Source organism: Macrobrachium rosenbergii, chromosome 22 (assembly GCF_040412425.1).
Source record: "Macrobrachium rosenbergii isolate ZJJX-2024 chromosome 22, ASM4041242v1, whole genome shotgun sequence".
Classification (NCBI taxonomy): domain Eukaryota; kingdom Metazoa; phylum Arthropoda; class Malacostraca; order Decapoda; family Palaemonidae; genus Macrobrachium; species Macrobrachium rosenbergii.
In genome coordinates, this window is record NC_089762.1 from 7,351,111 (window position 1) to 7,374,978 (window position 23,868).

General features: G+C 43.3%; 1 protein-coding gene across 2 annotated transcripts in view; it reads right to left on the bottom strand.

Moving 5' to 3' along the window:
* Positions 1–23,868, bottom strand: part of Pc (Polycomb) — a 222,881-nt gene that overhangs the window by 71,961 nt on the left and 127,052 nt on the right. The gene's annotated exons all lie outside the window — the stretch shown is intronic.

Consider the following 23,868-nt stretch of genomic DNA (forward strand, 5'->3'; position numbering starts at 1 on the left):
ATGGTTGTAGCTTTTATAAGTTTTGAAATATTTTCATATAAATCACGATAAGTGCCAAAATTTCAACCTTCGGTCAACTTTGACTCGACCGCAATGGTCGAAAAACGCAATTGTAAGCTAAAACTCTTACATTCTAGTAATATTCATTTTGCAACAAATTGGAAGTCTCTAGCACAATATTTCGATTTATGGTGAATATTTGAAAAACACATTTTCCTTACGTCCGCTCGCGGTAATTTGGCCGAACATCTCAGAAATTCTTTCGTCACTTTGTCATAATGTTTGCACTGTTTTATATTAGGCGTTACATAAAGTGTTATATATGAAAATGTGCGCAATTTCATGTAGAATACAACAAAAAAATAACTCATGGTTGTAGCTTTTATCAGTTTTGAAATATTTTCATATAAATCACAATAAATGCCAAAATTTAAACCTACGGTCAACTTTGACTCGACCGAAATGGTCGAAAAATGCAATTGTAAGCTAAAACTCTTACATTCTAGTAACATTCAATCATTTACCTTCATTTTGCAACAACCGGGAAGTCTCTAGCGCAGTATTTCGATTTATGGTGAATTTTTGAAAAAACTTTTTCCTTACCTCCCACAAGACGGTAACTCGGCTGAAAATCTCAGAATTTCTTTAGTCACCTTGTCATAATTTTCACACCGTTTTATATTAGGCCTTACATAAAGTGTTATACATGAAAATGTGCGCATTATCATGTAGAATACAACAAAAAATAACTCATGGTTGTAGCTTTTATCAGTTTTGAAATATTTTCATATAAATCACAATAAATGGAAAAAATTCGACCTTTGGTCAAATTTAACTCGACCGAAATGGTCGAAAACTGCAATTGTAAGCTAAAACACTGACAATCTAGTAATATTCAATCAATTACCTTCATTTTGCAACAAACGGGATCTCTAGCACAATATTTCGATTTATGATGAATTTTAGAAAAAAACTTGTTTTTACGTCCGAGCGTTACGAATTCATGCATCATTTTGTGATAATATTTTCTCTGTGTTGCTTTGATTGTTTTACAATTTGTTATATACCAAAATCATTGCAATTTAGTGTAAAATACAACGAAAAGAAAAAATAACTCACTAGCTTTAACCGTTTTGCTCGCAGTGCGATTTGTATACAATTATATGAATTTTTTTTTTTGCCCTGTCATATATTCCAATATTTATATATGATAATATTTTTTTCATTTCTGATGGTTGCATACTAAATTTCAGGCAATGACAAAAAACGGAGCCAAAAATGAACTCTTAATCTTAAAAACTAAGCGTGCTGTGATTTAAAAAAAAAAAAAAAAAAAAACTTTTTCCCCTTCGGCGCTAACTCCCGAACGCTGCCGGCATACGACAGACACTTTTGTAAATAGAGGCTCGGCGTTTAAGGGTTAAGCTGACTTTTAAATGAAATTACAGTAACTTTAATTTCATTTAAAAGTTGACTTAATAAATTGGGAGCATGATTGGGGTCATATTTAGTGTTTAAACTTTAGAAATAAGCATTTATTAGCATTTTTAGAGACCATGCCAAACTTACGCGAAAATTCAGCCTGAGCAAGGGGTTCTGGAACCTAACCTCGCGTAAGTTCGGAGTATGACTGTATAAGGCCTAACTTTTGTGTTGCATTTGCTGAAACTCTCATCAGATGTTTCTCAAACATAAGGTGTTACACCTACAATACTTACAGCTTCAGACTCATTCAGCAGAGTTCCATCCACCTGAAGGGGAGGATGGGATGGAAAATCTGAGTGAGATCTCCTAATCAATGGCATTTTCATTTTACTGAGTTCAGACTCATACCCCACTAACTACACCATTCCCTGATCCGGTCCATGTCCCGATTGAGGCTGAGGGCAACTTCATTTCTCGTAAGTGGAGACTTGACTACACCTACAAGTGTTACATCATCGGCATATTGAACAATCTTGTTTTCCAAGCCAACAGCCATATCACTTGCATACACTAAAAATAACAGTTGACCAAGAACACTATCCTGTGGAACTCCAGACACAATAGGTCACAGTTTACTAAAGATCCCATCAACAGCAACTCACTGCTGCCTACCTGTAAGGAAATCTTGAAGTAACATTAAACATATCCACCCACTCTAAGATTCTAAAGTTTATAAATAAGTGCCTTGTGATTTACTAAATTGAAAGCAGCATTAAAATCTATTTGAATTACTCTGCACTCAAAACCCTTATCAAGGTTTCCTTGCAAATGGCATGTCAAGTCTAAAAGAGCATCCCAAGTAACTAATTGCTTCCTGTTAGGAATTATAGATAAGGCAGCAGACACCGTAGCCTTCATCTCCTGGAGGCCCTGTACATCAGAAAGGAGAGACCTAGTCTTAACACCACTCAAAGAGACTTCCCTCCTCCGACTGTGGAGTGTAGGGCCCCGCCCACTGACACCCATGAGCCGAACGAACGGACCAATCAGGTGATGCCCCCTTTTACTGGCAGTGACCTTCCCAATACCAACACCCCAGTCTCCAACGTCCGCATGCAAAGATCAGTGCTAGCATCTACCTCTGAGAATGAGTCTCGCTCAGGAACTTAATCCCCTAAGCCAGCTAATGAAAAATCAGCTTTCACAACACGAAGCACCTGGGATGCTATAAATGCCAGCTAACTACCCCATTCCAACCAGAACAAGCCCACCCTTCCTTGAAAATAAATCGATGATACGGTTGGAAATGTTGGAATTCCACTATGCCCTTAGAAACACAACGAAAGAGATTCCCAGATTTAATTTACGAGTCCCAAAAACTGTATGGCGACCACACACCAATTTTAAATTCATATGATATGATAATAAAATTAACCTATAAAAAACCATTTCCTTACCCAGAATATGAACATCGGCCAGTTATTAGCAAATATCAGCCCTGATGAGAAGAAAATAATAAGAACTGAAAAGACCATAAAAAAATTCAATTCCACTGATGCTGCCATTCTCTTTAAGTAACAAGACTTGCTTGAAAGAGGGTTTGCTACCCTCATATTATTATTATTATTATTATTATTATTATTATTAAAATAGTTTAACCAGACAAATGAGCTGTATATAGTAGCTTAAAAATAAGTTTTTCTGTAACTTTGGAGAGCACAGAGAGAATAGAAATTGGCCAGTAGTTACTGCAGTCTGCAGATATGCCATTCTTTGGAACAGGTACTGTATTACTAAGCTTGCACTCATCTGCAAAGACACTAAGTCAACATAAAAATCTATAGAATCTGTTAATCTAGGGAGAACACATTTTTAAAAAACAAAGGGAAGAAACCTTCAGGACCTTCTCCACCCCAGCTATCATGATTATCATGAATTTTTTTAATACTTTATCCCTAGAGCAAAATGCAAAAGCAGGTTCCGGATAAGTATCAGGGAGAGGGACATTCTCAGCTGATTGCTTAGCTTCAAAAGCTCGCTGAGGCAGTTCAGTCTTTTCCCTAGGGCAAGTAACCAATCTACCATCATTTGATGGTGGTGTAATGGAAGACGAACCTGACCCAAACCAAGATGATGCCAATTTGGTCCACCACGGATGAGGCTGAGTAATTCCTTCAAGTTTCCTCTTCAAAGAATTCTTGTAATTTCTCTCAGCTGTATGGTAAGTTCTATTTGCAGTACAGTGAGACTCAACAAAAATGGTGTGATATTTGAATGTTTTGTCTCCAAGTGCTGAGTTTGGTCTGCTTGTCAAGGTAAGCTCATCTACATCTATCATCAAACCACTGCTGGTCATCTGTCCCTGAATTTGATGACCTTTCTAGGGACATACCTTAATAAAATATCCATCAGCATTTCATTTAACTACTTCTTGGGATCAGGATCTGATATAGCATCTCAAACATTAAGTGCCTCACAAGCTTCAATAATGCGATACCAACTGGCTCTAGATTTCTGCCAGACCTTATTTCCAATGGTGGCATTAGGAATACTGTATAATGAGTGACAGATATGTCCATCTCACTGGTGCAATGATCAGAAGTGCCTATATATTTGTAAACATTGGACTTGACAATAGCTGGAAATATCTGTGAATGTGAGGTCTAACCTAACACCAGAAATATGCATGGATTCCTAAATTAACTGTGCAAAATCGAAGGATGCACAGAAATCGAGAGCAGACCAGCCATGTTGATCTGTAGAATGTGAATTTTGCCACTCGCTGTGCTTTGCATTATAGTCTCCACATATACTGTTCCTGTGACTGAGCCATACTAATCCTTTCATACAATATATACAGTAGAATCGTTTCATTAATATTTGCATTGCTATAATAAGCAAATACGTAAACACTGCAGAACTTACTGAAAATCTTAAAACAAAGAATTTCATGGCAACTACATGCCAAATTTTTCTGACCTTAGCATTGAATGTCTAGTATCACTGGGGAAATCTCACTTTATTTAATTTTAATAACAAACAATATGACAAATTTTAAAGTAATTTGTATTTTTCATAGCTAACAAACCTACGGTCTTAATGCGAGGATAAAATCTTTTAACGCCAGCTGGAAATCGGTAAAAAAAACATATAAAATTGTAGAACAAGGTATTGGTGGCAACGGGGTTTGGCCAATCGGATGAGACAGGAGGCATTAGCCTACCTCCCATAACCCAAGAGCACCATGATGCATTCAGTTTCTTCCAGCCCAGGGAATCACTTTGAGGAGTGGCAAGAGTTGGGCAATGTACATTAAGACCATAGGTTTGTTAGCTATGAAAAATACAAATTAATAAAAACACCCTGTCATTTATTCATATGCGGAACAAACATAGGTCTTAACATGAGGATAGACTCACCTTTGGTGGGAGGAAAGGAAAGTCTTGAACCAACTGGAGGTTCATCACACCTGGTTTCATTTCCTGGTTAGGCTAAAGTAGAGGAAGGAGACATATGCCCCTGACTCATCAGATAAAAAGATTATCAAACAGTCAGACTACTGGGCTAATACACAGTGTGGAGGAACATTATATAAGTGGAAGTTAAAGAGCTATACTGTACTGTATCCGTTCAGATAATAAACCTACGTTAGCCACCAATTTGTTTATCATTCCTCTCTCCCCTTGTCAGAGAGAGGAAGGACTAGCTTCTGCAAGGAAGAATTTGTGTGCAAATAAAACTTTCTCAAACAGAAAAGCCACTCACTCACCTGTATCTAACCAGTTCCAGCTCATGATGGATCAATCTTCCTACTGCCCATGGGTAGAGAAGAAGTGAAAAAAGGAAAAGAAAAAAGACTAGTCATCTCATTCACTCTCATTTTCATATCATCTTAGGTAAGATACAAACTGTCCCACCAGGGACACTGGATGAGCTACACAACTTATTGAGCAGCCACCACTGGACCCAAGAAAAAAAGTGTCCATGGACCTGTGGGCAACGTCCTGAAGATAGAAGGATGTGAAGGTGATTTAACGAAGCAAAGTACCAGCCTATGAACACATAAGTTCTTAAAAGCTAATGAAGGGCCTAAACCCCTAACATCATGTGCTCTTGTACACACTGAGTTAAAATCTGAGGTTGTAGAAGAGCTATAAGCACATCTAATAACCTCACGGAGCCAGGAGATGGTATTCTTGGAAACCTTTTTCTTGATACAGCCTGATCTTACAAAAAGTCTTTGACACCCCGGCCTGAGGTGACGAGTCTTTTTTAAGGTAACCACGCAGTGCCCTGACAGGACTTAAGAGCAATTTGTCTGGGTCATTATCAACAAAATCTCCCAAGGAAGGGATGGAAAGGATTCAAATCTGTCAGGAACTGAAGGATTTTGAGTCTTAGCTACGAATTCCGGGACAAACTCAAAGGCTGCGGACCCCTAACCCCTCCAGTGTTTAACATTAGAAGAGAGACCATGGAGTTCGCCCACTCTCTTCGATGAAGCTAAAGCCAGTAAGAAGGTTGTTTTAAGGTTCAAGTCTCTGTCAGATGACCATCGTAATGGTTCATATGGGGCTCAAGTGAGACTACTTAGCACCTGAGTCAAAACATGAAGAAGACAGGTATACATCTTTTAGGTGCAGAACCAAACCCAAAGCAGCCCTGTAGCCTTTGATGGCAGACATAGTAAGACTTTTCTCTCTGCTATTTGCTGAACATAAGCCCCGACTGGAGAGAGACCCTTTTGATGACACCAATCACAGTAGTTGGTCCATTTTTCCTGGTACACAGCTGAGGAAGATCTTCTGAGATAGCTAGACATTTCTGTCGCTGCTCTGCGAGAAAAACCTCTTGCTCGCAGAAGATACTGGACAGTCTCCAGCCGTGAAGAGATAAGGACCCTACCGACTGGTGATATCTCTTCATGTGAGGCTGGCAGAGGAGGTTGTGCCATGGAGGGATATCTCTGGGAACTGCTGACAGCAGGGCTAGTAGATTGGGGAACCATTCTGCATGAGGCCACCAGGGAGCTGCGAGGGTCATCCTGAGATTCCAGGAAATCATTACCCTACTCAATACCTGATGGATCAGGTAAAAGGGAGGAAAGACGTAAACCTCCAGGTTGTCCCAAGGATGTTGTAGGGTGTCCTCTGCCATGGCGAAGGGGTCTAGGACAACCGAACAGAAGACCTCTGGCTTCCGGATGAACCTTGTTGCGAACAGATCTATCATTGGAGTTCCCCAAAGGAGGAAGAGCTTGTCTGCTATTTCTTGATGTAAGAACCACTGTGTCCCCAGGACCTGACCCTGATGACTCAGTTTGTCAGCCACCACATTCCTCTTGCCCAGGATATACCTGGCTGGGAAGTCTACTGATTAGTCTATTGTCCACTGGAGAAGGAGTACTGTCATGGAGTGAAGTTGGAGAGAGACTAGACCCCCCCCCGACATTTGTTTACATAAGCAACCACCGTAGCATTGTCTGACATAAAAACTACAGAGTGTCCTTACACCCTCTCCTGAAACACCTGAAGTGCCAGGAAAGCCGCTTTCAACTCCAGAACATTGATGTGCAGCTGCTTGTCCTGAAGACTCCACACTCCCGTCAGAAGGCCCTCTAAGTGGGCACCCCAACCTTTGTACCAGGCATCTGAAAACAGGAGAATTTCTTGAGGAGGAGAATGATTAGGCACTCCTATAGTCAAGTTTTTGTCAGCCAACCACCACAGAAAGTCCCTTCTCACCTTTGCAGACAGAGGTACCTGAAACAGAGGCAAATCCCTTGCAGGGGACCAGAACTTTTTCAGTCTCCACTGCAGAGATCGAAGGTGGAGACGGCTGTGGGGAACAAGCTTTTCCAGCGAGGTTAGAGGCCTAGAATTACCTGCCACTGACGTGCCGGCTGCTTCTGTTCGGATAGAAAGACTGGGCCACTTTCCTGAACTTCTCAATGCATTGGTCCGATGGAAATACCCTCGATGACACTGTGTCTATTACCATTCCCAGGTGAAGAGGCTTTTGACTTCTCCAAATTTATCATGATGCCTAGGCCAAGGCAAAATTGGAGAAGACGATCTCTGTCTAGGATTAGCTTTTCCCAAGAACTTGCCAGGGTCAACCAGTCATCGAGATATCTCAAGAGCTAAATACCCTGAGAATGAGCCCAGGATGACACTAGGGTGAACACTTCAGGGGCTGTTATTAGGCCAAAGCACAGGACCTTGAATTGAAACACCAGCTTTCCCAGACTGAAGCGGAAAAATTCCCGGGAAGATCGATGGATCAGAATTTGGAAGTAAGCATCCTTCAGATCTGCCGTGAGCATAAAATCGTTGCTTCTGACAGCTGACAGGACAATATGACACCTTGGGGACAAGGAAAACCCGACAGTAGAATCCCGGAGAAAGATGCTCGACTACTTCCACCGCTGATCCTTCTCCATTTTCCTCACTTCCTCTTGGAGAGCTAGAAATTTTGGAGAGTCCTGGGCGTATGACAAATGATGGAGAGGTTGCTCGGAGAGAGGGGAAGGGATATCTAAATGTAGTAAATATCCAACCTGTAGAACATCCACTATCCAAGACTCCGCTCCAAAACTCTGCCATATAGCCCAATGGCTCGCCAGGCATCCCCCCTCCCCACCGGTGGTAACAAGTGGGGAGGGGTGCCTACTCTCACTGGTGGTAACGAGTGGGGAGGGCTGCCTACTCTATCACTTACCTCCTCTGGTCTACAAGAGCAGGACTGAAAGGACCATTGTTGCGGAGCTTTCTTATTAGCTGTTTGAGCAGGTTGAGCAGGCCTACTAGTAGATGCTGCATTCGTAGTCTTCTTCGAAGAAGCTTGTGGACTAGGTCTCGACTTTTGGGGGGCTTGGTAGCCTGATGATGACAATGATATTCTTGCTTGAGGGTTGTCTCATTCACAAGAGCAAGAGGCAGAATCTCCATTCCTATGCATCAGCCGTGCATTGACACATCCACGGCAGAGCAAACTCAAAACGATGATCCCAATTCCTTCCAGATTGCGAACGAGAGAGAGGTCAAGAAGCTGATGAAGGTGTCTGTAAAGCCAAATGACTTGGACTGCCTGCATGTACGTGGTTATCTTCATGCACGCAGACATGCCAAAGAACATGGCTGTGAGAGCTGGAGCAACGATCAGAGCCCTCCTGGGAGAGCGTGAACGAAGAGGGTTTCTGGAACAAAGGGGCCTAACGTCATGGACGTGCAAGCTACAGCAGGAAACAATGCTTCTTGCAAGGGAACCCAAATGAGGAGAGAGACGAGGCAACAATGGGTGACACTGAATACACGTCCACGTACATGTAGAACCCCTCATGTCTGTCGTACAATTGCGGATCCAGAAGGTTACCGCTGAACTTCCGAAGACTTATCTACACGGGATTTTCTAACAGGTGCCTTGTCATCCTTCCTACGTAGACGAACCAGGGGACCAGAGGAAGATGACCCTGCCATGGATTTTTGCTTGGAGAGATCTACCAAAGGATGAGAAGCTGCTGACTTGACACACCCCCATCAAGAAACATGGCCACAAGCAGGAGCAGGATACCACGTCCATGGTCAGACAATGATGGAGACAAAGAAATAAAGATGGTTCTTGGTCCTAAACAAGGAGCAGCGATGAAGTCTTCAACGTTCCAACATCTAACAGGGGAGGGTTGCATGGGAGATGATGATGATGAAGATAAAGAAGAGGAAGATGATGAAGGAGAAGGCGGACATGGAGATCTGTGACACTTCTTTACAACACGACCGAACTTCTCTCAGAAAACAATGTCAACTCTGTTGACCACTGCTTGAATGGGAACGTCAGTAGACAGAGTGGGAGTAAAAGTTGCCACTGCTGGAGAAGGCCCAAAACTCCGAACAGGAACCGAAGGTCTATGCAGAGGAGTGAGGAGAGCCACTGAACTGGGAACTGTCAAGGCGGACAAGCTGGGAACAAGAGCAGGAGTAGCCACTGCAGCTGCCGTCTCACAACGTTGGGCAGGGTACACCAAAGGCTGATGTGGCAACACTGGAATCAAAGCTCCTGATACAGCTAAGGAGAGAGCAGCAGGGCTGGCAACTGACGAGGTGGTTGACACAGGAACGCAAGAGGACAGAAAATGGGATAACAGACCATCCAAAGTTGGTACTTATGGAGGGCCTACAGAAGCCCAGATGCCAGCCATCTATCTTTTGAGCCTCCAATCCTGAAATATAACAATTTGGAGTTGCCTCCTCACTCAGAGGTGGGGGAACCCCACCCACCCGAGAAAGCATGGGCAGCAACAGAGATAATATCTCCTGACCTCTCTCCCGAACCTTCCAAGGACAAAGCTATGGAAGAATGGGAAGGGGTAAAATCTTCCAAGGAAGAAGAAGCAACTGAAGGAAGCTTGGATAAGGATGAGAAACAAGAAGGAGCCTGAGAAGTAGCCATCGAAGGAGGAGAAACCCCCTTCCAAGATAGTGCATCCAACTTCCTCTTCTGCTGCCTCTTCTTAGCAAAAATCCTCCACTGCTCACAGGACCAAGAATACCATTAAGAACTGGGATTAGCAATATTACACACATTAGCTCTGCACCTACTGCAAGTAGAATGGGGATCAGTCTCAAAAGAAGCCAGAAAACGTGAACAAGGGAAACCACCAACCCCTGGACATTTCCTCTAATGCTTAGGAATGGGAGGGTGAGATATGGGTTTGCATGATCAATGCAACACAAAAACACACAAAAACACTAATATACAAACACACAGAATAGCACTACAGTCAACCCCTGGTATTCACGGGGGTTCAACTCCCCGCAAATAGGTAAAATCTGAGAATACTTGACACCACTCTAAAACCGTTTATATCTGCCTATTTTGATACTTCAAATACCAAAACCCAACCCCCCCTCTAAAAATGCTTATACCCAAGTATTTTAATAGTTTTATCACAAAAAATGCATTCAGTCATGAAAATATGAAAAAAACTGTAATTAGTGAATACTGTATTTCTCTATGAAAAATACTGTGATAGGCGAAGTTTCAACAAAAAATGTGTATATACGTTCCACAGAAAAATCTGCATAGGTGAAGCCACGAATCTGGAATCACGAATAGGCAGGGGTCCCCTGTATTTCATCAACACAAAAGGAGAAGAACAGGCACAGAAAACACTGGCTTCTGGAAGGATGGGCAGCAGCCAGTCCTTCTAGCAAGGTGGTAAAGAAGAACCTGAATTTGTCATGGCACTCTTGGGTTAAGGGAGGTTGGCTGATGCCTTCTCCCTCACCCAATTGGCCGAACCCCGTTGCCACCAGTACCTTGTTCTAAAATTCTATATGTTTATTTACCAGTTTCCAGCTGACGCTAGAAGATTTTATCCTCATGTTAAGACCTAGGTTTGTTCTGCATATGAACAAATAGACCAAATACAAATACTGTAATAGACTTCCATTAGCAGAAGTGGTTTTGGGAAATGACCCATAACTACTGTATGACACTACAAGGTATTCTGATATAATACAGTATTTCATATTCATGTTGGCATATACCGTCCTTAACCATAACAAATATGATATTTTAATGATAAAATAAAGTTTGTTCATACTTACCTGGCAGATATATATATAGCTGTAATCTCCGAAGTCCGACAGAATTTCAAAATTCGCGGCACACGCAGTGGCCGATTCGGTGGTTAGTACACATTCCCGCCGCTGGGAGGCGGGCATCAGGAACCATTCCCATTTTCTATTCAGATTTTCTAATGCCACTGTCTCCTGAGGGGAGGAGGGAGGGCAATAAGAATATATATATCTGCCAGGTAAGTATGAACAAACTTTATCATTAAAATATCATTTTGTTCATGAGACTTACCTGTCAGATATATATATGGCTGAATACCACCTTTGGAGGGGGGTAGAGACAGCCAAGAATTAGGGAAAACAAATTTAAAGGTAAAATTATTTTGGTTCCTTACCTGATAGCATAGCTGACTGCGTGGTTACTGCCACCCTAGTCTGCTTCTGCTTTTCTAGAGACCCCAGCGAGGTAGTGACCTATAAAGCTGGCGACTGCTAGATGATCTGTCAACGGGGGCGTGACCACAATGTGACTAGACCATAGACCATACAACAAGGACAAAAGAGCATACCAACCACCTAACCAACACTAAGACATTAGTTTGCAATGGATTGGGAAGACTGTCTCCATCAATTGACCCAACAACCATAAAACCAAAATTAAAAAACCCTTCCTAAGCAGGATTAAAGGATGAGCAGAGCTACACCCTGACCCCAAGGTTGTTGAAGCAGCAATGTATGGTCCCAGCGAAGCAGTTTTCGTATGCTACCTTAACATCTCTCAAGTAGTGTGAGGCAAACACCGAATCGCTTTGCCAAAATGTGGCACTGAGAATGTCACTGAGTGCCATATTTTTCTGGAACGCCATGGAGGTAGCGATGGCCCTCACCTCGTGGGCGTTGACTCTCAACAACTTGAAGTTGGAGTCATCACAACAAGAATGTGCCTCCTGATGACATTCCTAATGAAGAATGCCAGTGCATTCTTCGACATGGGATTAACTGGCTGTTTCACAGAACACCATAAGTTATCCGAGGGACCACGAATGTCCTGAGTTCTTTTAAGGTAATATTTGAGAGCTCTAACAGGACATAGAACTCTCTCAGGTTCCTGTCCAATAAGGTCCGTCAAACCTTTAATTTAAAAAAATCTAGGCCAAGGATTAGAAGGCCTTTCGTTCTTAGCCAAGAACAAGGGGTTTAAAGAGCAGACGGCATTGTCCCTTGAAGCCCACATGACGGTTGATAGCCTGAACTTCACGGTCACTCTCTTAGCGTAGCCAGAGCAGTGAGGAAGACCGTCTTTCTAGTAACATCCCTAAAAGATGCAGATTGGAGAGGCTCAAAGGACTGGACATTAAAAACTTGAGCACAACGTCCAAATTCCAAGTAGGAGGAATTGGCCGAGGAACCTTAGGACGTCTCGAAAGACCTCAAGAGATCGTGGAGGTCCTTATTGTCAGACAAATCCAGACCTCTGTGTCTGAAAACAGAAGAAAGCATGCTCTGATAACCTTTGATTGTCGGAACTGCTAACTTGAGTTTTTCTCTCAAATAAAGGAGGAAATCAGCGATCTGGCTCACAGTGGTTGAGGAAGAGGAAATTCCCTTCTTGCTGCACCAACTTCTGAAGGTTGCCCACTTCGCTTGATAAACTCTGATAGAGGAAGCTCTTCTGGCTCTAGCGATGGCCCGTGCCACTGCCAGAAAACCCCTCGCTCTGACCAATTTTTTCGATAGTCTGAATGCAGTCAGGTTCAGAGCGGGAGGTTTTGATGATATCTCTTTGAAGTGGGGTTGTCTGAGCAGATCTGTTCTCATAGGTAGGGTCCTCGGAACGTCTACCAACCAGGCGAGAATCTCCGAGAACCAGTGGTTCAAGGCCAAAACGGGCGATGAGAGTCATCCTTGTTCCTTGTGAGGCCGAGAAGTTGAACTTGCGAATCACTTCTCCCAGAATCTTGAAGGGGGAAAGGCATAAACGTCCATCCCCGTCCAATCCCAGAGAAGAGCGTCTACCGCCACTGCCTTGGGTCGAGTACAAGAGAGCAGTAGAGGGAGCCTCGCCGTTCTTGAGGTCGTGAAAAGAGATCCATGAGAGGGCGACCCCAAAGTTTCCAGAGATCTTGGCAAACCTCCTGATGAAGGGTCCATTCCGTCGGCAGAAGTTGATGGCGCCGACTGAGCAGGTCTGCTCGAACATTTTCGACCCCTGCAACAAATCTTGTGAGGATTGAAATGTTGCGAGCATGAGCCCAAAGGAGAATCTCTCTTGCAAGGCCGAACAGGGAATGAGTGTGTGTTTCGCCTTGTTTCTTGAGGTAAGCTAACGCCGTAGTGTTGTCCGAGTTCACTTGAACAACACGATCGGAAACTTGGACCTCGAAGAATTGGAGGGCTAAGAAGATCGCCGCCAACTCTTTGATGTTGATGTGCCAGGACACCTGTTCCCCTTTCCAGGTTCCTGACACTTCTTTTCCCCCCAGTGTTGCCCCCCAACCCGCTGATGATGCGTCGGAAAACAACACTAGGTCGGGGCTCAGAAGCTTGAGGGAGATCCCTTTTCCCAACTTCGCAGGATCGAGCCACCACTTCAGGCACTTCTTTATGGAAGGAAGGATCCTCAATTCCTCTTCCAAGTCTTCCTTGTTTTGCCAGTTCTCCAACAGAAAGAACTGAAGAGGCCTGAGATGCAGTCTTCCCAGAGAAACAAACTTCTCCAGCGAGGAAATGGTCCCCAGCAGACTCATCCATTCCCTTACCGAGCATGTTTCCTTCCCCAAGAAGACCGAGACTTTTTCGTAACATTGAAACTGCCATTCTTGCGATGGAGACGCTAGAAAAGCCACTGAATTCATCTGAATCCCCAGATAAACAATGGACTGTGAGGGGATCAGCTGCGACTTTTCCGCATTGACTAGAAGTCCCAGGGACTTCACTAGTTCCAGAGTTAACTGAAGGTCCTCCAGACACCTTTGTTTTGATGACTTGCGAATCAACCAGTCGTCCAGGTAAAGAGAGATCCTGACGCCCGAGAGGTGCAACCACATCGCCACGTTCTTCATAAGAAGCGTAAACACCCTCGGGCTGTGCTGAGTCCAAAGCAGAGAGCCCTGAACTGGTAAGTCTTGCCCCCAAGACAAACCGGAGATACTTCATCGAACGCAGATGAATAGGAACGTGGAAGTAGGCATCTTGGAGATCCAACGATACCATCCAATCCCCGGGACGAAGGGCTCCTAATATTGACTGAGATGTCTCCATCTTGAACTTGTCCTTCAGGACAAAGACGTTCAGCCTGCTGACGTCCAAGACGGGTCTCCAACCTCCTGAATGCTTCGGGACTAGAAACAGTACTTCTCGAACAGAATTTTCTGCTTGGCAGGATGGTAATGTGGAGACAGATCTCTGGGGGTTGGAGACAAAGGAGGAAGAGTCACAAAAGAAACTAGGTAGCCTCTCTCTACTACTTGAAGGGACCAAGCGTCTGCCCCCTCTCTCTCTCCAGGCTTGGGCAAAATGAAGAAGCCTGGCTCCTACTGGTGTCTGGAGGTGAAAGGAGTCACTTGCCACCTCTCTTTGGGCGACTTTGCCTCTAGGGAAACCTCTCCTCGGCGCGGGTTCGAGAAGCTCCCCATGGAAGCTCCTCCACGAAAGGGCTGCTTCTTCTTAGCCTGTTGTGGAAAAAGAAGAGGACGATGATGGAGCTGAAGGACGCTTAGAAGACCTGGAAAGGAGGTCTTGAGTCGCCTTCTCTTGAAGGCTGGCAGCAATATCTTTAACCAAGGTCTGGGGAAAGAGATGGCTTGAGAAAGGAGCGAACTGTAGCCCTCCCTTCTGTGTAGGGGAAACCGACTTCGCCGAGAAAGAGCAAAACAATGCCCTCTTCTCTAAAAGGGCCGTGAAAACTGCAAAGCAAGTTCTTCAGAGCCATCCTGACGGCCCTGTCCATGCACCGCAGTACACTGGACAGCTCCCCAGACTAATGGAACTCGGGCTAGTAGCCTTCGTGTGCAAAACTCCCAGACACCAGTCCAAGAAGTTAAAGACTTCTACAGTCCTCAAGAGTCCTTTAAGATGGTGGTCTATTTCCGTAAGAGTCCAAGAAACCTTAGAAGAGGACAAATGAGATCTTCTGGAGGCATCAACAAGACTCGCAGTGTCTCCTTGAGAAGTCGAGGGAACTGTCAAGCCAATATCTTCACCTGTCTCATACCACATGCCTGCTTTGCCGGACAAACGTGAAGGAGGCAAAGCGAAAGAAGACTTTCCTTGGTTTTTTCTCGTAGTCATCCAGTCCTGAACCTTCTTGAATGCCCTCTTGGTAGAGAAGGACTTCTTCATCTTAAGAAAACCAGGAGTTCTTCTCGCTTGAGACGAAGCCAACTGTGAAGGGGGAGAGCGAGGAGCTGAAGCTTGAAAAGTATCAGGAAAAAGATCCTTAAACAAAACAGTCAGAGTTTGATAATCAGTAGAAGAAGAAGCTTGTTTCTCTTCATCCGAAGGCTCTGACGGAAGGGGTTCTTCTTCCTCCGCTGGAGGGTCAGGAGAGCGAGGAGGGAGACCCGACTCGCCCGATCAAGCGGGACCTGTCGTATTTAGAAGAAGTCGTGGCTAAATCCTGAAGAACGACAGAAGTCGGCGGGAAGTTGAGCATCAAGAAGCACTGCAGGCGTGGTGTCAACAAAAGAAGGGCGTGAAGATATAAGAGGCGGCGAGAGCGTCCTGGCGGGAGCGCGCAGCTCCAAGGCTGGAACGGAAAGAGCTTCACGTTGTGGCGCGTGCGCGGCGCCCTGGTTGGCGAGGGCGAGAAGTGTGAGTCAAGCGCGCGAAGCGCGAGACACGCGCTCCTGGCGTGATCGAGAAACGCCCAACTCTTCAAAGCGGGAAGACGAGAAGGAAGCTTCTTTATACCTTCTTTAGGTGAAAGATGAGAATCTTCAAGTGATCTAGCAGACGAAGACGACGAAGCAGGAGACGAAGGAGAAGGCCTGGACTTCTTAACAGGCAGATGCAGATCCTTCTGGAGGCCTGTCCTTTCTACGGTCCATGAGAGTATCCAGCTGCTGTTGCAAGCCCAACAAAATCTGGCGTGTTGGAGAAACATCTCTCGGGAGAAAGGCTGAACCTGCGAGAAGGAGAGGGGAGAAGGGGCGTCTTCTTCTTTCTCACCGGTGAATAAGCAACAGCCCTTGCCTTAGCGACGACTGGGGGTCGAAACAGCGTCATCATCCGTTGCACAACTCTGAAACTTCTTCCGATGAGGAACATCCCGAAACTTTCAGGGGAAGAGCACAAAACGTCTAGAGGAAGAGGGCGTGAAGCGTCCTCTCCTCTCAAGCTTCTCTTAAGAGGCGAGAGTCCAACCGAGAGCTCCAACCCCTACGTGGGAGGACGTGTCGGAGGACGAGAAGCAATCCTTATGGATACGTACCAGTGCACGATCCTTAGCAGCCTGGGTAGGGTTATCAGGACCTGCGAAGGGGCGTCAGATCGGTGGGAAGTCCCCCGTTACCTTCATGCGGCTTTTGACATGCCCCCTCCCTGTATCCTGGGAGTTGGCAGAGGTCCAGGCCTAGAAGCATTATAGGGCGATCTGACGCCCCCTCCACAACACTAGGGGCATTAACACAAACAACACTTTGCGCTTGCAGGGCATTCACTTTGTTTTCAAGAGTGCGAATTGACTCTAAAACGAGCCAAGGTATTATTATCTGTAGCAACAACTTCCGCCCGAAGGCAACACTACCGGGTTAGGAATAAAAACTACAGAGTTACTAACATGAGAAATCCTGACTGTCCGTCTACAGAAGCACTCCTGGAGGAAGACCTCCTCAACCTATCACGCTCCAATTTTTTAGCATATAGGATTCATACTTCTTCCACTCCCCTTCAGATAATCCCTCACATTCATTACAACGATTATCCATAGAACATTCCATACCCCTGCATTTAATACACAAAGTGTGAGGATCTACAGAAGCCTTCGATAACCTCACCTTGCAATCACCCAAGCTACAGACACGATAGCTAGAGGAAGACATCTTATTTAAAGAAAAGTCAAAAGCAAAATCAAAAACGGTCCAGAAAAGCGTATGCCAAGTCACAGATCCAAGTCGAAACCAAAAAACAACCAAAATACTTAAGTGACAACAAATTTCGAAATCCAAATGGCAGGGGAACTGACAACAGGTGTTGACAGTTCGGCGACAGAGAAAATCTGAATAGAAAATGGGAATGGTTCCTGATGCCCGTCTCCCAGCGGCGGGAATGTGTACTAACCACTTAATCGGCCACTGTATGTGCCGCGAATTTTGAAATTCTGTCGGACTTCGCAGATTACAGCAATATATATATCTGACAGGTAAGTCTCATGAACAAATTCAGGATTTTTAGGTTTTTTGATTTTCATTGTTTACATATCAGCCAGGCCCCTTAAATCCAGTTTTTGTTGAAACTTTTCTAGATTGCTAGAATTTCATAAAAAATTTGGGAAATATGACATTTATGAAACTGCTTGGCCTCACAGAAACTAATCCAATTCTTTTTTTGAGCCGATAACTCTCTCTCAAAAATATCACTCAGACCTTCTATCTGGTGTAACATGTCCTCCTCTGCAAATAACACAGGGTTGTCTGCTACATTTGCTGTGAGCTTTTTGCCCACCACTGGCATGCTTCTGGCTTGCCTTTTTTCTAAATTTAACACCAGAAGCATTGCAAAACGGAAGAGATGTACCTCTAACTTTAAACTCGGGATAGGCATCATATACTGTATAGCTGTTTGGAGTAATGAGGTCAAAGTCAACACACACACTGGCACAGAGCATAAAAAACACATTTTTTTTTCCTCCAGTCTCTCTTCTCAAATTTCAACACCTCCTTATAGAAGACAACCAATTGGGTATGGTTGGATATTTTATGAGAGGTGCACTTTATTACCTAGAAGTCTGTCCAGTTTTTTTGGTTTCTTGCTTCTTCAGGTGATCCTGCTCCAATTAGTTCCCTTCTCTACTACAGAGATTTTTAGCTCTGCCTGTTTGTCTTATTACAGAATGAAGAATCTGAGAGATATTAGACTTCAATGTTGCTCTCTTTCACTGATAGGGCCACAAATTTATTTAAGGGCACTGGCTAGAATAAAGCTAGCCAAGACTTAAATCAAAGCACATTTTTCTTTCCTTTTTGTAAGGTACTCCTCCAGTTTTATGACCCTAACTCATTTAGATCAGAAGGAAAGTACAGAATCACTTGCAGCGTCAGCCCTTTGTTATTCCCCCTGCTGCATTTACCTTATCCACACCAGCAAGTTTGTAAACTATGCCCAGGTAGTCAAGGAAGTCAGGGGTTCAGAGATAAGCTTGCAAACTGTACATACAGTTTGCAAGCTGAAAACCTTGATGACACCTTTAACTACTCATGCAGTTCATTTCTTCACTAACAAAACCAGTAAAAGCTGGTTCCCCAACAACATGGCACAAATGTGGGCTTAAGGGGTGCGGCACTGCCATAAAGCCCCATTATAAAGTAGTGACCATGGCTAGCTTATGACTGAAGGGATTTGCTTCAAATTTTTTACCACTTATTACAGTAAACAACTAATACTGAAAGTACATGCATTAGGAAATAAAAAAAATTTGACCTCTGAGTTTATAAATTTTGCAGTTGAAAAAAGTCCTTTTTCATAAATATACAAAATTAAAAAGTTGTACTAAAAAATACTTTTCCTTACACTAAATTAAAGATATATAGTTCTATTACATGCTGTGAAAGTTTAACTCGGTTTGGTTCTGTCTTTTTTGAGCGTGGTCCTTTACTTTTTAAAAAAGTATGTTTTGAGAAAATGGTGAAAGACAAAGATTATTGCTTATTTTCTAATAACTACAAAACTATGATACAGTAGTTAGAATTATCATTATTATTATTATTCAGTAGATGAAACCTATTCATATGGAACAAGCCCACAGGGGCCACTGACTTAAATTCAAGCTTCCAAAGAATATGGTGTTCATTGAGAAGAGTAAGTAAATGGAAATACAAAAAGATACCACTTATTACAAAAGAAAAAATAAATTAATTCATAGATGGATAAAAATTTATCAAAATGTAAGAATATTATTAGGATAATAATAATGCATTGCATTTTCGCTTGAATTTCTGAAGTTCCAATTGCACAACATCCTCTGGGAGGCTGTTCCACAGTCCAACAGTGTGAGGAATAAAGAACGTCTGGATCTCAGAACTTCAACGGCGAGGCACATTTACTGCATATTGGTGCTGCTGTTCAGCAAATCTGGTTGCTCTCAGAAGGTAAAGAGGATCAGGGATCATTTGTGAATGTGAAAAATCTCTGGTGACATACAACTTAAAAAAAGTGACAAACAAGAAACCATCCATCGATGGTCCAAGTCATAACTGCTACTATTTGGAAACAGAAACCTACCATGAGCCACACTATCTAAAAGAGATAAATCTCTGGCAGGAGCAGACATCACACCAGAGAACATTATTCCAGTAGAGGAAGTACAAATGACCTAAAACAGGTTGCAATGATTTTATCACTTATAAATATACGAGGCCCTACGAACAATACCTAACTTTCGTGCAGCATTTGCTGAAACTTTCATTACATTTTTCTCAAAAATTAGTCAAAAGTTACACCTAGAATAGTTAAAGTTCCAGACTCATTCAACAAATTTCCATCCACCTGAAGGGGAGGATGGGATGGGAAATTTGTAAGAGGTCTGCTAATCAATAGTTTTCATCTCACTGGACTTCAGACTCATACCCCAATAGCTACACAATTCTCTGATCTATTCCATGTCCCAACTGAGGCTGAGGGCAGCTTTATATCTCATAAGTGGAGACTTGAACACCCAAAAGTGATGCATCATTGGCATACTGAACAATCTTGTTACCCAGGCCAACAACCATATCACCTGTATACACTAAAAATAACAGTGGACCAAGAACACTGCCCTGTGGAACTCCAGACACAATAAGTCTTGGTTCACTAGAGATCCCGTCCACAGCAACACACTGTTGCCTACCTGTACGGAAATCATGAAGTGATCCTAAAACATATCCACCAACTCCAAGATCCTGAAGCTTATAAATAAGTGCCTTGTGATTTACTAAATTGAAAGCAGCATTAAAATTCAACTGAATTACTCTGTACTCAAAACCCTTATCAAGGTTTCCTTGCAAATGGCATGTCAAGTCTAAAAGAGCATTACAGGTACCTAACTACTTCCTGTTGCATATTGAATATCAACTAACAATCCTTTAGATTCCACATACTTATACTACAGTGGCTTAAAAATAAGTTTTTCTGAAACTTTCGAGAGCACAGGGAACATAGAGATTGGCCTGTAGTTACTGAAGTCTGCAGATATCCCACTCTTTGGAACGGTCACTGTATTACTAAGCTTGCAAAATCGACAAAGATACTACATCAACATAAAAATCTATAGAATCTACTGGCCTTGGGAGACAACACCCTAGAAACTTTTTTAAAAAACAAAGGGAAGGAACAAAACCATCAGGATTTTCTCCACACTAGCTATCAAGATTATCAAGAATTTTCGTCAACATATCTAGAGTGAAATGCCAATTTTGTAAGAATATGTTCAGGATGACAAGTATCAGGGAGAGGAACATCCTCAGCTGACTGCCTAGCTTCAAAGCTTGATGAAGCATTTTAGCCTTTTCCCTAGGGCCAGTAACCAATCTACCATCATCTGTTCATTGTGGTGGAATGGAAGACGAGCCTGACCCAAACACAGATGATGCCAATTTGGTTCACCACAGATGAGGCTGAATAAGAACTTCAAGTTTCCTCTTCAAGTAATTATTGTAATTTCTCTCAGCTGTATGGTAAGTTCTATTTGCAGCATGGTGAGACTCAAAAAAAAATGGTGCAATTTTCATTTGCATGACCTTGTTCCCATGTGTTGAATTTGGTCTGTTTGTCATGGTAGGCTTGTCTACATGTATCATCAAATCATTGCTGGTCATTTGTCCTAAATTTGATGACCTTTCTATTAACCCTTAAGGGACAGGGTAAATACTGTATATATCAAGCACACCCCCAGACCAGGCAAACTTTAAGGTTGGGAAATTTAAGAAAAAATACATCAATAGAAAGAGGAAGATATGCAAATGTGCATGGTGTAAGAAAATAATTCTAAAATTTTTTCCTTACCTTCCAAAGGAAATTGAAAGTGACTACAGTATTTACAACCCTGTGTGGGGTCTCTTTTACAAGACACTAGTAAAAATATGTTAATTTTACCAAGTTATGTATGTTTTTTCTAATAATTTACTCTATTTTATTTTCTAAAATGATATTTTCATAATAAAATAAATTTTTGAACATACTTACCTGGTAGTTATATATATAGCTTAAGTCCATGACGTCACGGCAGAATTTAAAAAAACTCGCGGCAATCGCCGATCAGTAGTCATGTGAACCACCTGTGCGCCCTCTACCCAGGTACCTGGAACCATTCCAACTATTCCTCAGATCTTCCATGCCCCTAGTCTCTAGAGGGGAGGAGGGTGGGAATTTAATTATATATATAACTATCAGGTAAGTATGTTAAAAAATTTATTTTATTATGAAAATATCATTTTTAAACATCTAACTCACCTGGTAGTTATATATATAGCTGATTGACACCTTTGGTGGAGGGTCAGAGACAGCTAACATCGTTGAATTATAATATAATCAAAGTTGCAAAACAACTCTAGGTTCCTACCTGTTAAGGAAGCTGACTTCAATGTTTTCCTGCCTCATTATGTCTGCATTCCTTAAGAGATCCAGCAATCCACCCAGGGGGCTGAAAATCTCTAGGGGCTGTCAACCGGTGTATAACCTCTATGTGACTAAACCTCCTCTCAATACCCTTGTTCCGGGCGCTACCAAGGAACAAAACGACCACACTCTCATCCCAATGATTGCGGAAGACTGCGTCCAGCCTTCACAAACAACCATAAAAATTCTCAATTCCAAGGTAAGAAAAAGGGTATTGGTTTATGGGATAGTAGGGGTATTCCCCTCTCCCACTACTGAATTAGATGCTATAAACGAACCCAGCGTATAGCAGTCTTCGTATAATGTTTGGACTTGTTTTAGATAGTGAGAGGCAAATACTGACTTGCTTCTCCAGAAGGTCGTGTCCAAGATACTCTGCAGGGATCTGTTCTGTTTAAATGCTACAGAGGTTGCTACTGCCCTGACCTCGTGTGTCTTCACTTTCAGAATCTTGTGGTCGATCTCGCTACATTCCATATGTGCTTCTTTTATCAACTGTCTGATAAAATAAGACAGAGCATTCTTCGACATCTGCACAGAGGGCTTTTTGACTGAGCACCAAAGCCCTTCTGAATTTCCTCTTAAGTCCTTTGTCCTATCCAGGTAGTGCCTTAGAGCTCTTACCGGGCATAGGACTCTCTCTCTCTCCTCCCCTGTGATGTCCGTAAGATTTGGAATCTCGAACGCTCTGGGCCAGGCTTGTGATGGGCGTTCATTTTTTGCAAGGAATCCTAGTTGCAGTGAGCCGATTGCCTTGCCTTGTCTAAAGCCTATATTCTTGCTGAAGGCATGTATCTCACTAACTCTTTTTGCTGAGGCCAAACTGACCAAGAAAAGAGTTTTCATGGTGAGGTCCTTTAAAGATGCTCTCTGTAAGGGTTCGAACCTAATCCCCATGAGGAACCTCAGGACCACGTCTAGGTTCCATGCTGGTGAGTTCTCTACTCTCTCCTTGTAAGTTTTGAAGGATCTGAGTAGGTCCTGGAGATCCTTATTGTTTGACAGGTCCAAGTTTCTGTCTAAAAACTGCTGCCAGCATGCTCCTATATCCCTTAATGGTAGAGGTAGAAAAAATTAAGCTTCCTCTTAAGGTGAAGCAGGAAGTCCGCTATTTGGGTTACAGAGGTACTGGAAGAGGACACATGGTTGTTCTTGCACCATCCTCTAAATACCTCCCACTTGGATTGGTATACCGTAATGGTGGATGACCTCCTTGCTCTTGCGATAGCGCCAGCTGCCTCCTTCGAAAAAACCTCTAGCTCTTGTGAGTTTTTCGATAGTCTGAAGGCAGTTACTTGTAGCGCTTGGAGGTTTTGGTGATATCTTTCCAAGTGGGGTTGTTTGAGTAGATCTACTCTCTGAGGTAGGCTCCTCGGGATGTCCACCATCCATTCCAGTACCTCTGTGAACCAATCTCTTGTCGGCCAGTAAAGGGCCACAAGGATCATTCTGGTCCCCTCGTGTGACACAAATTTTTGCAGTACCCTGTGTATTATCTTGAGAGGGGGAAATGCATACACGTCCAAGTTGGACCAGTCCATCAGGAATGCGTCTATGTATGTCGCCTCGGGATCTGGTACGGAAGAGCAATAAGTTTCCAGCCTCTTCGTTTGCGCTGTGGCAAAGAGATCTATGCACGGATGTCCCCAAAGTCGCCACATGCTTCTGCAGACGTCCTGATGTAGCGTCCATTCTGTTGAGAGGACTTGATTTTTCCTGCTCAGAATGTCCGCCCTCACATTTTTCTCCCCTTGGATAAAGCGGGTTACTAGTTTGACATTCTTCTCCTTTGCCCAGAGAAGAAGTTCTCTTGCTGTCTCGTATAGAGACCTGGAGTGAGTGCCCCCTTGTTTGCTGATGTAGGCCAACGCTGTCGTGTTGTCGGCGTTGACCTGCACCTCTCTGTTCTCCACTATGTGTTGAACTCCCTGAGAGCTAGAAGGATTGCAGTTAGTTCCTTCTGGTTGATGTGCCACTTCTCCTGCTCTCTGGTCCAAGAGCCCGAGACTTCTTCCTTCCCTAGTGTTGCTCCTCATCCTGAGTCCGACGCGTC